Source organism: Lontra canadensis, unplaced genomic scaffold (assembly GCF_010015895.1).
Source record: "Lontra canadensis isolate GAN:19392208 unplaced genomic scaffold, GSC_riverotter_1.0 scaffold12, whole genome shotgun sequence".
In the NCBI taxonomy this organism is placed as follows: Eukaryota; Metazoa; Chordata; class Mammalia; order Carnivora; family Mustelidae; genus Lontra; species Lontra canadensis.
In genome coordinates, this window is record NW_022631006.1 from 3793804 (window position 1) to 3810643 (window position 16840).

Here is a 16840-nt window from a genome sequence, read left to right on the forward strand (position 1 = left end):
CTGTAAGGGGTACCACATTAATTATCATTCTTAATTTCCCTCCAGAAATCATTTCTGTCAATAACTCCATTTCAACTAAGATGAATGGGAGGCAAAGGCATTAGGTTTAAGCAGCAGGCTGCTAACAAAACTGGTTTGGGTACTATACCTGAGATTAGATCATGAGGCTATGAAACAGAGAAAAAGTGGCTTCCTATTTTGTGGTGTACAAACAAACAGAAAAGAGAAGCCAATAGTCTTCCTTAACATTGAATTCCTACTGAAAACATACAGTATTTATGAATATGAGAACTTACTTGTTCTTGGTAAGAAAGGGTTTTGGGGGTTCTGTATGTTTTTTTAAATTTTTTTAAAGATTTATTTATTTTTAGAGACAGAGCAAGCGCAGTAGGGAACAGAGGGAGAGAGAAACTCAAGCAGACTTTGTGCTTAGTGCGGAGTCCCATGCAGGACTCAATCTCACCACCCATGAGATCATGACCTGAGCCAAAATCATGAGTGGGACGATTAACCAACTGAGCCACCCAGGCGCCCATGTTTGTTTTTATAATGGAGTAGCAAAGCAAAATTTTCCTCTTTTGAAGTTAAAGGGCAAAGGTCTGAGGCAAGAAAAATTAAGAAATAAAAAAGTACAATGGATATTAAAAAAATGGAATTTGCTATAGAAAAATATTAAAACTGAATAGGAAGCAATAAATAGTAATAAATTAGAAACATGTATGAGTTACAAAGTAATACAAAATTATTAGACATTAAATTATTTTATTCAACTGAATAAATATTTAAAAGAGGGACTGGAGACAGAAAATGGCATCACTACTTAAAGAGGAATTGGAGATAGAAAATGTCCTTATGATAAATACAACTTAGAAGTAAAGACAGACACATAGCAAATAATTTTTTAAATGACTAAATAAATTTTGGTTAATTCTGCCTAGAGCTGGATCAGGGATGACTTTATCTAAGATAAATCAATTTGAAATATGTATAACTGACTATTAGAGACAGGAAGAAAAGTGGATGGAACAGCATGAAAAAATCAAAGTGCAGAGCATATTGAAGGAAGTACAAATAATGTGACATTATTAGAATTTATTACAACCTTTGTCAAAAGAAAGAACATATTGAGAGAGAATAGTAGCAATCTAATACATTTATTGCTATTTACAAATAGTTCTCAAGCAATTAGATAAATAACCTGTTCTATCAGAATCATGTCTCCAGTTCCTACTTACTTGTGCACTGCATTGTTTAAGGAGTCACCTGCATCCCAAATAGAAACCGTATTACCTAATTTCCCTCCCTGATGGTAAAGATACACACACTAATAGAATCCGATGCACTATCTCAAAACAGAGGCACAGACTATCAGAAGTACAAATTTGGACACATATTTTCTTCCTTTTTTTTTTATCTTGTGACAATATGCACCATATTATCAAAATATAAGATGAACAAAGCAAAACAAAATTTGAAACTGTTCTTTTTCCACAACATCAACCACATCAACCAAGAAATAATTATTGTTTCCCATGCATTAGAATGCTATTTCAGATATTTTTAAGAAAACTACAAAAATTCAATACACTAAAATAAGTTCTGGGAAGGTCTGGGTGCTAATAAGCATAGGTAAAATAAAGAAAAATTATGTTCATGTATTTATTTGAATATATAAGATTTACTTAAATATATTTAAAGATTATTGGTATATTTTTCAAGTGTAAAAAATACACTTAAGGAGCACCTGGGTGGCTCAGTCAGTTAAGTGACTGCTTTCAACTCAGGTTCATGATCCTGGGGTCCTGGGGTCCTGGAGTCGAGCCCTGTGTCAGCCTCCCTGCTCAGTGAGGGGTCTGCTTCTCCTACTTCCTCTGCCCCTGCTTGTGCTCTCTCTGTCACTCTATCTCAAATAAGTAAGTTAATCTATAATTTCACATGATAAATCTGAAAGTTTTACTTACATTGCCAATAAATTCGAAATGTCAATAAAAATTTAACTGAGTCTTGGAGGGTGCATATTTTGGCCACTGCTTAGATAAAGGGAATTCAGATGGTTCCCAACTTCCCAACTTTTGATAGCTGAATTTTCAATCCTTGCTTTTGTGAACATTGGTCTCATAAATAAAAGCTCCAAAAATTTCTTATTTATAATTACATTGGCTATGATAATTTTTTTTTAATTTTTCTTTATTTATTTGACAAAGAGAGAGCACAAGTAGAGGGAGCAGCAGGTAGATGAAGAAGGAGAAGCAGACTCCCTGCTAAACAGGGTGCCTGATGCAGGGCTCATCCCAGAACCCTGGGATCACCACCTGAGCCAAAGACAGACGCTTAATCAACTGAACCACCCAGGCACCCCTCACCGTGATAATGTTAACACTCTTGATTCTGAATGATAGAAACTGTTCTTCCTTCAGCATTTGCAATTCTAAGTCTTTAGGAAATTCATGTTCTTCAAATGTTTTCAGTACTTAATGACCCTAAATTTGAATGCCAAGTATTTGACAGTCTTGTTGTCCTAAAGCACTTTTTTAAAATAACTAGGTGTTATTTACTCTGGCTCTAAGACAAAAATGTCCCAATTACTATTTTCCATACACTAGGATTTCCAGTCAAAGAAATAACAAATGGACATAACCTGACAATCTTTAAATCTACATCTTCTTTTTTTTTTAAAGATTTTATTTATTTATTTGAGAGAGAGAGATCAAGCATGAGAGTGGAGGGGTCAGAGGGACAGAGAGACACAGTGAGAGAGGGAACACAAGCAGGGGGCCAGAGAAGGAGAAGCAGGCTTCCCGCCCAGCAGGGAGCCCGATGTGGGGCTTGATCCCAGGACCCTGGGATCATGACTTGAGCCAAGGGCAGATGCTTAACGACTGAGCCACCCAGGCACCCTTGTTTCTTACTTTTAAAAGAATAAAATTCATAGTATATTGCAGAGGAACTCCATAATAAATAGAGTCTTGGGTGCCTAGGTGGCTCAGTTGGTTAAGAGTCTGCTTTTGGCTTAGGTCATGATCCTAGGGTCCTGAGAAGGATCATGTCCCGCACAGGGTTTCCTGCTCCATGAGGAGTCTGCTTCTCCCTCTGCCTCTCTCAAATAACTAAATAAAATCTTTAATTAAAAAATAGTCATTATTACTTTTCATTATTTATTTCACCAATGTAAAACAACTTAAAAATTACTGATAATCAAATTCAAGCATAAATTTTTGGGAGTAAAGCTTGTGAAGATTATATTTTATACTTTGAAGAATAATTACAGTAGAATAACTGAAGAAACACTGAAAAATAGGGGCGCCTAGGTGGCTCAATTAGTTAAGCATCTACTTTTGGCTCAGGTCATGATCCCAGGGTCCTGGGACTGATACCCAGGGCAGGCCCTCTGCTCAGCGGGGAGCCTGCTTCTCCCTTTCCTTCATGCTTATGCTCTCTGTTGCTATCTCTGTCTCTCTCAAATAAATAAATAATAAATAAATCTTTAAAAAAGAAACATTGAAAAATAAAGGTATTTAAATTAATAATTAAAATGCAAATAGAAGCATGTCAGTGAAAACAATAGTGCATGATTTCATAGAACCATGTATATAAAGAACTTACTATATAATAATATTGACTTCTCAAGCAACATAGATTAAAGGATAAAATAGTCAATAAATAGTGGATCAACTTGCTAGCCATTTGGAAAAAAGTGCCTTTTAACACCTCTTCTCTTTATCATAAACATTAAAGTTAAACAAGTATAAATGACTTTCAGTAAGAGTGCAATCCATAATATAATATTGTCATAAGCTCACAGGCTGTGTGTGTCTTACCAAGTTGACAGTTTGCTCTGTGGAGAGCATGTGCCAAATAAATACACATGTGCACAGGGATTGGGACATAGTGGTTGTGGTAGTATATACACTTTTACAATTTTATACTGAAGTCATGTGCAAGTCTGCATCTAAAATATACATATGTGAACCATAACCTTCCTAATCAATGACCCCATAGTAAGACCTTCATTTACACGCTTTATTGTGAAGGACATACAAGACACCAACTATCTTAGCTACCCAAATCCATCACTGGTGTTTCAGTGATTTAAAATTTTAGCATCTGTAACAAACTTTACATATTTAATTAAACAAGTACTTTAAACTTAACAAGCTTTGGTATCGCCATACATACAGTGCAAATAATAAAGCCTTTCTCATTGGGATTAAATAAGTCTGCTTATGTAAAAAAACACTGTCATGGAGTAGGCATTTAAAATATGAATTTTCTTCTGTTTCTCTCTTCCCTGGGTGGTCTGCCCTCTCCCTCTGAATGCCTACTATAAAGTAACAGATTACTATATCTGAGACTGTTCCATGCAAATAATGGATTTTAATTTTTGATATGGGACAAATGGAAATTAATTAATTTATAACCTTTTTCTCTTTAGATATTAAACAATTAGAATAATTAACTGAAAGAATTCTAACATAAACAGCTGTAATTTATGCAACACAGCAAGAGAGATCCACAAATCTAACACTAACACCCTTGCTTATTTATCTGTGGCTCTGGCCCTGACCCTGAATGCTCTAGCTTACTGAAATGAATACGGTATATACCATACTGAAAGTTCAAGAGTTAAAATTTGCGTTTAGATTTCTGTATGCTCAGTTTGGCTTTGTTAACCCAGTTCTGTGAAAAATAGCCAATCACTATTGCCTAAAGGTCTTGTTTCAGTTCTTTGCAAGGGCTGTCTTCTGCAATATTCTTCTAGCACTCTCACTCCCCTCAATTTATCTGCCTAAATCCTACTCAATCTTAAATTCTTAGTTTAGACATCATTTCACAGGAAGTCTTTCATGATTCTGCCAAACCTAGGTAATAATGCTTACCCTTTCAGGCAGTTCCATAGTATCTTGAGCTTCCCCATCCAAGACATTTCTCCAGCTCTACTGAAATTACTTTCCTCATAAATCTGAACTACATACTAGACATAAGGTCCCTGAGAGCAGGGACCTGGTATATTGTATACCCTTGTCTCCTCACTGCTATGTATGTTTCATGGCACAGAGTAGGTATTCAATTAATATTTTTTGAATGAGGCTCATTAGAAAAAAGAGAAGGGAATCCTATGGGTTTTAATCCAATGTCAAATCTGGAAAGAGAAATATGTAAATCTAAATTATAAACCCATTTCAGCCCTTCAGAGCCTACTTTGACTTTTAAACTATTTTAACATATTAAATTCATTCTCTGTAGTGAGGATTTGATGTTTAAAAGAAATCTAAGTGATACTCTGTGAAAAAATTTGCTAGTACGTAAATGTTTATTGGACAGTTTTATTACCAGCAAACTTACCAACTTGTGATATTTGGAATCAAATACTAGAAATTCAGCTTACCATCACTTATAAACACTCAGAAGACTCCAGAAGTATTTAAGTTTTCATGCTTTTAGCAATAGAAATTAGCAAACAAAGTTGACTGAAACAAAACAAACCAGTAATGCACAGAGGTGGAGTATAATCTGTCAAGAGCCATGTGCTGGAAACAGTAGTGTTGAAAGGCTAATTGCAGTTTTTCAGATCTTTGCTGAGCAAAACCTTGTCTTTAAAGGAGATTTGATTGCTTGCAGAGCAAATAATTTTTAGCTTTCCAAAACATCAGTGTATTTGATTTCTGATCTAGGAAACAAATACTACTGTATTCAAACACATTTTAGCAATTCAATGATTCCAACAATTCAAGTAGGAATATTAAGGGGAATTAGAAGAACACCCTGCATTACCACTGAACTTTAGGTCCATAGATTAGCATTCTTAGTGCCTTGTGTTTTATTCATGTAGGGAATAAGATTATTGAAAAATTGAGCTGATTTTGCAAGCCCTTTTTGCCATTAGAGTTGACATACCAGTTTTAGACACTTGCATATAAAAATTTCCTGTGAGCATTGAGTTTGTCTTACTGCAACTGTCCTTCTGCATGATTGGAATTTGTGAAGGTAAGTGTTAAACTTACACGTTGATCTTTTTTTAAATTTAGCACTTATACTCTTCATTTTATTCTTCCACATTGAAGCAAGTTGTCAATAAAATATTGAAGCAAAATGATTAAATTAATGAATATAGAGCTGAAAGAAACTCTACCAAACACGAAATATTTATGGTTGTAACACTGATTGAAGAGTCTAAGTGACCAGGCAAGTTCAGCATCTCTCATGTGCAATTGCAAGTGCATTAGTAATCTACTAATCATGGGGGGTATATTACTAAGTTATTATCTGTAAAAAAAATTCAAGTATTTTCATTGTTCACCACTTTTATTTGTATTTGACATTTACTAAATTTATGTTTTAGAGAGAAATGTGTGGTTCTTGAAACAAAAAAATGCAACAGAAGATTTTCATTATGCCTTTAGAAGCTTGTAATTAGAAACATTTAAAATATTGAAACCAATTTTCTGTAATTTAAATTTCTATTAGTATGGATTATTGCAGATTAATCTAGTATTATGCCTCTTAACAGCTGAAGAAAGGATAAATAGAACAGAAGTAGTCAGGTGGGATCAAGAATAAAGGACTTCCTAAAGAAGATGAGGTTTACAGTATGTGTGGTAGATAATATTACTTTCCATCCATTTCAAGAAATAGAAAACTCAAGTCCAACATGCTTAAAAAAAGAAAAGAGGATTTTTTTGGCTCCTGTAACAGAAGAATCCAGAGGTAGATTTGGATTCTGAAAAGGATTGATCCAGAAGTACATAATGTCATCAGCATCTGGCTCCATTCCTTTTCAGTCTTTTGGCTTTCCCCTCCTCAGCATGTTGGCATCCTATTCTGGCACCCTTCATTTGGTGCCTAAAATAATGATTTCAGAATTCCAGAGCTTATACACTCATCCCTCTCTCCAGAGAACAAATTATCCTGGAATGCGGTCTGAAATTCTCAGAGCACCATTGAATCTGAACCAATTATTGTGACTGAGGAGGATGGAATGCATATGCTCCACCATTGTCACTGAGAAAGAAATTAAATTCTTCAGAAGCACCTGTATCTCAAGTGGAAACAAGAGGCTATTAAAAAGGAGAAGTGGGGAATAAGTTGTGAGAAGGCAACCAGTGAACATTAGCTGGACTTGAATTTTAAACAAATGAGGAACATAGACTTATAGAGAAAATAGGGTAGGATTCCAGACAGAAGGAATAATGTGGCAATCAGCAAATTATGTTGGATCATGAAGATTCATAAAGATCACCCTAACTCACATGTAAACAAATAGTGAGATATTATTGAATTATATGATAGGAAGTCTGAGATGTTCTTGAAGATTAGTTTAAGGATGTTAACTTCAGAAGTATATAATATGATGGGTACCTTGGTGTATAATTTGCCTTAGCTGAAATTAATTAATCTTTCTCTCACCCACCGTCCATGCACATGGCAGTCAGAAAAAAAGCCAAGTCAAAAATGCAAGTAAAATTACTAAAACAAACCTTTTAGCTATGCATGAGAAAAACTACCCTGAGTAGTCTTAGGGAAAGCTGAAGTTACCTGAGTGCAGATGTCATGTACTAGGAGATTAAGTGTAGCTTTCCTTGGTATGAATTTGGACTGTACTGAGAGTTATTTATGTGCAAGTTCCTCAGTTCCCACTAAAGAAAATGCCAAGAAACTAACCTTAGTTTGACATAGCCATGTATAGTTTGGGTTGTTGATGTTTCACAATTGGTAAGACATATACCAATGAATAATACAGAATTTGCTGATGTTAGATTTCATGTTCCAGTGTCATCTTCTTAAAACCAAACAAGAGTATACTCCTCATGAACGGCAGAAGGGCTTTAGTTGAAAGGAGTGAATATTTTCCCTGTCTTCCACCTAAGAGGGTTTCCTAAAGCAGAGAATAAGATCTAATGAGACAGAACTTGGACCCTATTGAAGGAAAAAAATGTCCTCTTGTTGAATCACTGTAATTGTTCCACTTTGGACTTGAAACTGGAGATATATTTAAAGTAAACCCAGTGTTGGGAGTATCTGGTTCTTTAATGCATTGTAACAGCATTGGCAATGGGATGGGGAGAAGGCCTAGTGAAGACTACTGAGGAAGACATTTAGCCCATTGGCTCTGAGAGTAGTGACACCTAGTAGTCCTTATAAGTAATTCACTATGTAACACTTGCCTTCCATTCTACCTGAACTTCAGCAAAATATATGTATTTTAAATGTTTAGTTTGGTCTTTGCTGAACTGTAGTGAACTGGAATGGGCTTATACCAGGCCTAGAATGCAGTAAGCCAAGGGATTGTTCTGACTTTGCCATTGATGCCAGATCATTGTGAACAGTGGTGGGTCCCTATTGTAGACAGCTGTGAGAAATGGAGCTATTGTCTTAGGAGGATCAGTAGTAGCAATGACAGTGGTGAAGCTACCTGGTGGGGAGGCTAGGGGAATGAAGTATCCCTGAGGATGATAAAGTACTACAAGAATATCACTGAATAGAAGTAAGGGAACTCTCATAAGTAGCTGAGGACACTCTGATGGGGGTTATTAAACAAGACTGCAAATTTACTTAAAGCCTTGTGGGGCCAAGAATGTTTTGTTAATATAAGGAGACAGGGTAATAATGGTATAAGAACAGTAAGAACATCATGCAGTACTATTAACCATGTACAGGGTTGATTAAATGGCAAAGTAAACCAGAGATTGGGAGGATCAGTGATAAGAGTGAATGAGAAATACATCATTTTAATGAATTTTAAATTTCTCTGTTTCTAAAGAATCTGCAAGATTTAAGGTCGATTAAACTATGTGTTGTGTGTGGTGTAAGCTAACAATAGTTGAAAACAAAGAGTTGATACTAGAGAAGAAAAAGAAATGAGAGAATGGGCTGTAAATTGCTAGTTATCTTTTTCATTTGTTGCCCACATATTTCAGTCTAGATCTGGAAGTGCTATAAAGTCTCCCCTTCCAAGGACACTGCCATTATTCTTAAACACCCCCTTTCACATGTCCTTTACTTTGTCGAGAAGTGGAGCTTGATCGAAAAAACAAAACTGAATGTTTCCTTATGTCAGCCATGTTTGTAATTCCTTTACACTATAGCAGTCATTTTAGGAGATATATAGCATATCCAACCCCATTTCTGTGCCCACTTGTACTTCTATTGTAAGATGGATTCAGGCATCATAAATCATATTTTTAAATGCCAAGTTATGTCTCTCTCAACATAAATAAAGTAATAAATGACTCTTCTGGAGTTATTATATTATATACCTTAAAAAGGTGTGTGTGTGTGTGTGTGTGTGTGTGTGTTTGTGTGTGTGTTTTAATGTGTGTGTTAACTGTGTCTTGTATGGTTTTTAGTAAGTCCTGTGCTGAACCAAAGGGATGACTGAAGAGTTGGGTGGGCTTGCTATGACAAGAAAACAGCACTTTGACATGTGGTAATATCTGAGTTTTAATATCAACAATTACTTTTGACAAATTTTGAATCGCTTGTTAGTTTACAGCTATCCATGTGCTTGATTAGCTAAAGAATATTTAGCTCAAATTTCAGGGATCATTTTCAGTTTTAGTAATATAATCATTCTGTGATTTAATTTTGATCACTTATCTCTGAGTCCATGTTACAGAAAAATTGATAAAATATTGTATATAATCATAGTAAAGTGACTTTTAAGTAATTTATTCACAATAGAAAATTAAAATATATTTCCAAATAGGAGAAATCCTTTTGTTACTAGTATAAGGGTTTTTCTTTTTAATTAGTATAAAAATGTTTGCTATGTTAGCCAAAAGCTATTGCAAATAACATCCTCTTTCCAAATTTTCCTTCTTCAGAAGATTTAGGATTTTTTTTTTTGCTAAAATATCTTTATTAAAGATATAATCTTAAAATTCTTTAAGTTGTTGAATGGTGTTAAGTAGTTTCCTATTTTCTCTAGTGTTAAAATGTTATAAAAGACCTTTAAATTGTGTGTAAACATTTATTTGAACAGCTTGATGGTATTATATACTCATAAATACAGCTCTTTAAAAAACACATTTGAAGATTTCTTTTGCTAAATCCTTTTATATTTATTCTGCCTGGTAGGAAAAGCTCAATAAAAGCATACATTGTTCACAAGTTTCACATAAAACTTGGTAGCATAGTTGCTTGTTTAGAGGTAAAGTTCCCTCCTTTTCCCTTACCCTCTACCCCGCTCCCCTCCACATCTGTCTTCTCCCTGCTTCCCTCCCTCCTATTGACATTATTTGAAAATATCCACTGCTATTGGAAAGCAAAAATGCCACAGTTTTATAATATAGATGTGTCTATGATTTTATATTGTCATGTAGAAATGATTAGAAACATGGCTGGCATTTTCCTTGAGGGCATGGGGCCTATTTTATGTATTGCATGCCCTGTGTTAGCATAATAGAACATAATGAGCACCTTCATTATAAAATTCAGTAAAATAACAATGTAAAAATGATTCTGAGTCTCACTTTTGGTTGCTAGTGTCTGCTTATAATAAAGTTTAGGCCTTTAGGTTCCTTGATTTCTTTTATATATTAGTTAATTTTATAGTCTTTTCCTTAGTCATTCAGTATAGTTATATCAGTTATTTCTAGTAGTTTTCTATTAATATTTTGTTTCTTTTTAAAACATAACCCTGGAGTTTCCTGGATGTTGGCATCTGGAAACAAATTTCAAAATTTTGAAGTGGTCTTTAGCTTTTCATGTATGTATGTATTTATTTATTTATTATTTTGATGGTGAAGTTCAACTTTAAGTAGATTTTAGTTTCTTCCCAAGATAGAAGACCAATTAAATTGCTTGTGAGAATACATTATTAAAAGGTTCTTTGAGTATCATGTTTTCTTTCATATTCATTGTGGATGAGAGAGTGGGCACACTACACATGGATAGTGGGAAGGGGAGAGTTATGTAGTCTTGTTGATCCTTCTTAGAGAGATAAAGGCCTTTCTGTATTAAGCTTCTAAGTATGATGACTGACATTAGCTATCCTAATGGTCCCATAAGATTTTGGCAAGAGTTTCTATTTTCCAAATTTTCATATGATTCCAGATAAAAGCATAATGGTTAGGTATCAAAATACAAACTTATTTCCATTGATATCTGATAATGAATAAATGATTTACTTTCCAAAGCCTATTTTGTTTTTTGCCTTGCTGGAAAAAACATCCAAGAAATGAGTCAGTGCAAACTATAAAAATGTACTCATTTCCCTATGCTATTAAAATGAAAGTATAATAGGAGATAATTTGGATTAAAAATCAGCTCACAAATTAATGTAGTTGATGTGTTCATCACTTGCCTTATATGCAATCAGTTTTGTAGTAATCTAGAAGTTTGGGCCATGTTTGAAAATTTGGATGCAAGTTTGATCATCTAATCACATGTTTAAAATATCAGAAACATTTTCACCTTTTTAAATATATTTTTAAATATATTTTCAACTTCTGAAAATCTGTTTAAATTATTTGTATTCAAAGTTTATTCAGAAGGTGGAGATTTCGGGGCGCCTGGGTGGCTCAGTTGGTTAAGCGACTGCCCTGAGCTCAGTTCGTGATCCTGGAGTCCTGAGATGGAGTCCTATATTGGGCTCCCTGCTTGGCGAGGAGTCTGCTTCTCCCTCTCCCACTCCCCTGCTTATGTTCCCTCTCTCACTGTGTTTCTCTCTGTCAAATAAATAAATAAATAAAATCTTTAAAAAATAATAAGAGACAAAAAAATATTGCTTATGGAAGTTTCAAGAAATATAATGTATGAGCTCAAAATAAATTATAAATCAAGGACCAATTTTACTAAGCAGTACAAGTTAACCCAAAAAAAAAGGTCTGAATTATTGAACTTGTGTCCCTACGTGGGGTAAAGTAATTCAGAATATAATTAGACCCTTACTCCTCTGACTGATTGCAATGAATGATGAATCATCCTCTTCATGGGAAAATCTTAAGGGATGTTAGCCTTACTCTGCTGAGTATCTTTTCCTTAAATGCCTCATGTTAAAAAGAGGACTTTTGATTGAACTAAGAAAGTGAGCTAGGAAGAATTAGAATAGGATTCTAGAAACTTATTCCCACTCATGTCACTACATTTAGTGAGGTTATATTTAAAATGTCTTTAAGCACAGTTTTGCAAAATTTTCTTTATTTTAATACAGAGTCCAACAAAATTTTTTAACTTCAATTCATTCCAATAATATCATGAATAGAATGTTTATCAAATTTTTCTAATTGTTTCTTGTTGGTATATACAAGTGATACTGATTTTATAAAAGGCCATGCATGGAACTCACTTATTAGGTCCAATAGGTTTTCTGAGGAAGTGACATTCCCATCAAAACAATAATGACTTGGGCAATATGCACTCTAAAATTTAGACATTTTGTATCTCATTAGCTATCTGTTCCAGGAAAAAAAAAAAATAGTGACAGTAGTTATCAACATTTTCTATAGCACAGCACTTGCCCAGGTTATTATGAGTATAGTTTTAGTTACCTGAGAAATTAATACAATATTATTATATGGGAAAATATTCCATGATCAAATAAGTCTGGAAAAAATATTAAGTTATATTAGATGAGACTCACTGGTGAAAAAAAGCTTGGGAATTTTAAAATAATGCTTATTGTGGGTCTCCTAAAGTCTAATATTGTAGATTGTATATCTCCAAATTATTTGACCAATGTAGATCACTAATTCATCTTAAATTTAATTTATATTGGGAGCACATTAAAAGCAGATATAGATTAATATTATCTTCAGATAGTTAACTCTTCCAAAATCAGGATTTTCTCCACCTATTTGAGAAATCAGTTGTAATATAATATTTACATTTTATGTTTAGTTTATTCTATTTGTATAAGATTTTTCTGCTAGTTTTTATCAAAGACATTCTTTCTTTTTTTTTTTTTAAAGATTTTATTTATTTATTTGACAGACAGAGATCCCAAGTAGGCAGAGAGGCAGGCAGAGAGAGAGGAGGAAGCAGGCTCCCTGCCAAGCAGAGAGCCCCATGCGGGGGTCGATCCCAGGACCCTGGGATCATGACTTGAGCCGAAGGCAGAGGCCTGAACCCACTGAGCCACCCAGGTGCCCCAAAGACATTCTTTCTTTATATTTAGTATGGATTTTCTGGCTTGAATTTCTTTTAGTTATCTTTTACATATTAATGCTTTATCAGGCCACTTTGTAAGAATGCTTATTCCTAGTTCAGTAACTCCTCTGACTTAAACCTTAGTCAAAACAAATCACCTAATTTACTTGATATTATATTACTAATACAATTTTGTGGGTTTTTTAAACATTTCCTTGTTTAATGTAATTATATTTTTAATCACTTTGTTTTTCAAGCATCTCTTATAAACAACATAGTTTTTTAAAAAAAATTTTTACCTAAACTCCAATTGCTTAATAAGTAAATTTATCTCATTCATATTTATCATTGTATTATTTTATTTCAGTCAACTTCTTCTAAATGGACTACCTTTTTTCTACTTTTACATTCTCTAGTGTTTTAGATGAAATATATCTTATTTTAATTTTATTCATGATTACTTGTAAAGGTTAAACAATATTTTTGAAGTATATTACTCTGGTATTAGAATAAAGTATAAATTGGTATCTTTTAGAACCTACTTTTCTGATGATAAATTTCACATATTCAGCTTTAAAATTTTTGCCTTTGTGTTTAATTTTGTTACCAGATGTGTATCTCTTTTGAAATTTTAACTAGTATCTGCTCATACCATGACTATAATGATTATCTCATAATCTAAATGTTTCTGGATTTAAAAATAAATTAGTATACTATATTATATTCAATTACAGGAAAAAAGTGGAGAAATAAAATATCAGAAAATAATCAAATATATATGTATATTCTATCTTGGTTGAATTAACAATTTTGTAGTTTTAGAATTATTTTAGATTATATCTTTAATCTCAACTTCATTGGGATCTGCATTCTATTTTTCACTTCTATTTTCTCCTTCTTTCTCTTCTCATTTTTCCTTTTTTCTTTTTCTCTTTTCTTCTCCTCTTCTTTCTCTTCCTGAACCTTTTATTTATCCACCCTGGCCTTACCTTCTTCCCCACTATTCTCACACACAAACTGAGACCATCCACACAGATAAGATTTTTCCTTAAATAAACATATACTCAGAGGTAGTTATATTTCTATTTTTAACCCTTTGACTAGTAACCTAAAAGCCTGATGTTCATCTACCTAATGTAAAACAGCTGTGTAAGTGGTAGGATGGGGTGGGAAATGAAAAGATGTTGTTTCATTCACCTGTCATCTCAAGGGATACCATTGTATCTCACAGGCTTAAAAGCACCAAGGCAGTAATAATCAGGCTTCAGTGACATCCCTGACTCTGCCCAGAAAGCTCCATTAACCCAGCAACAAGAATTCCTCAGTCTCACTGTTTAAACTCCAACACCTATCTGAACTCTAGCACAAAATTAAAATTTATAAAGTGTAGTCTAAATTAGAATAATGGCCAATACCACCAACATTCAACATTATCTAATGGAATGTGTTTTTCTTAAATAAAACCAAAGTAGATATGAAATGTATTGTTATGCTTTAGGCTATTTTATGTGTGTCATTTAATGATTCAACTCTTTCTCCATTTTTTCTCTTCAAACTCTATGATACCATTATTCCCACAGAACCATATGGCCCTCATATGATGAGGATGCATTATTTTTCTACTCTTTCTTATTAGCCAGTAACAACTGAATTACTACTTTGTCTTTTGCATCAAGTCAAATCAATGTTTTAATCTAAAAAGCTAAATTTTTATTCAATAAAAATGTCTTTTATTACTAAGGGATTTCTGGGGAAGCTGGCAAAGTAGGAGGATCCTAGACTCAGCTCTTCCCACGGATACAATTAGATAACACTGGCATCAGTGTAAATAAACCAAAGAAATGAAATGCAGACTGACAGAATGGACTCTCCACAGCTAAATGTAGAAAAGAGGCCACATCAAAGAGGGTAGGAAGGGCAGAGTTGCACTGGGGAGCCAAATGAATTCAAGGAACGGTCCATGGGAAAGAGGGATAGTGCAGGCTCACAGAAGGGAAAGGAGGCAGATCTCCTGGCCAGTACAGGGAAGAGGAATCCCCAAAACATTTAGCTTTGAAAACCAGAGAGGCCCAACAATCAGTGGGCCTTAACATGTGAAACTTTAAAAATCAGTAGGCTCAACGCTGGGAGAACTAGAGGGCTGTAGTAAAACTGAGTCCCTGCTCTTTCAAGAGAGCACAACAAAGAGCCTCAAAGAGATATAGCATAGAAGCAGCAGTTTGAAAAACCCTTGGGAGACATGGTAAGGAGATTCGTTTATTAATCTCAGAGCATGTATTGGAGGGTCAGATATCTTTAGGAGACTTCCCCAAACCAAAAAGCTGGCAGGACACATTTCCCTTCCTGGCCCCCAGCTTAGATACTTAAATACTTAAACACCTGCAGGAACCAGCTCAGACAACACTCTCCACCTGCTTCCTAATAGTGTGCCCCAACCCACCCCCTACTCTGGATGCCTCTGTGAATCCACCCCCTCCAACTTAGCCTCTGCAAGAGTCCTCTAGGTGGCTGCAGGTCCCCTCAGTAAACAAGCATGGATATTGCCGGCACTGTAAGCCCCACCCCCACATTCTTCTGCAGACCTGTCCCCTCCAACAGGCCCTTCTTAGAAACTCATCCAAAGCACTGCCACAAGCCTGGCAGTGTGCAAGCAGCTCACAGGGGCCAGCGCCACTCCAAAGTGACCCATGCCTCAGGGAGTGAGGAAGAAACCCACACTCTCCGGTTCAACTGTCACCCCAGCAATGAGCTGGGGGCAGACAAAATAACTGTGGGGCCCTCCCACCAGTGAAAGTTTCTCAGGGGGACAATACTGGGAAAGTGCCCTGCAGTTCAGTGTTACTGCATCTAGCAAATAAATACCTGCTCTGACCCAACTCAAGGCCAAGGTAGCCCCAGACCGGCCCACTAAGGACAAAAGGACAAAGACAAAACCCTGCCCAAAATGGGCAAAGAGCCATTGTAGACAAGGAGACTGAAGGCAAAACTGGCTCAGTCATAACAGTAATAAAAGGGTCATGAGATTGAGCCCCACACCTGTGCTGGGGATGGAGCCAGCTAAAGAATCTCTCTCTCTCCCTCTGCCCCAGCTCCCCCTACCAAAAAAAAAAAAAAAAAGAGAGAGAGAGAGAGAGAAATAGAAGAGGAAGGCATGCTTCCAAATTCATTCTGTGAGGCCAACATGACCCTGATACCAAAACTAGAAACAGACACCATTAAAAAAGGGAATCACAGGTCAACCTCTTTAATAAACATAGATGCAAAAGTCCTCAACAAATATTAGCAAACCAAATCCAACAATACATTAAAAAAAAAAATCAGGGGTGCCTGGGTGGCTCAGTGGATTAAAGCCGTTGCCTTTGGTTCAGGTCATGATCCTAGGACCCCACTGCTCCGCGGGGAGCCTGCTTCCTCGTCTCTCTCTGCCTGCCTCTCTGCCTCCTTGTGATCTCTGTCTGTCAAATAAATAAATAAAATCTTTAAAAAAAAAATCATTCACCATGATTAAGTGGAGTTTATTCCTGGGATGCAAGGGTGGTTGCATCCAAATCAATAAACAGGATTCATCACATCAACAAGAGAAAGAATTTAAAAATTATCATTTCAGTAGATGCAGAAAAAGCACTTGACAAAGTACAATATCCATTCCTAATAAAAACCCTCAACAAAGTAGGTTTAGAGGGACATACCTCAACATAATAGAGGTCTTGGATGAAAAATTCATCGAGTATTACACCCAATAATGAAAAACTGA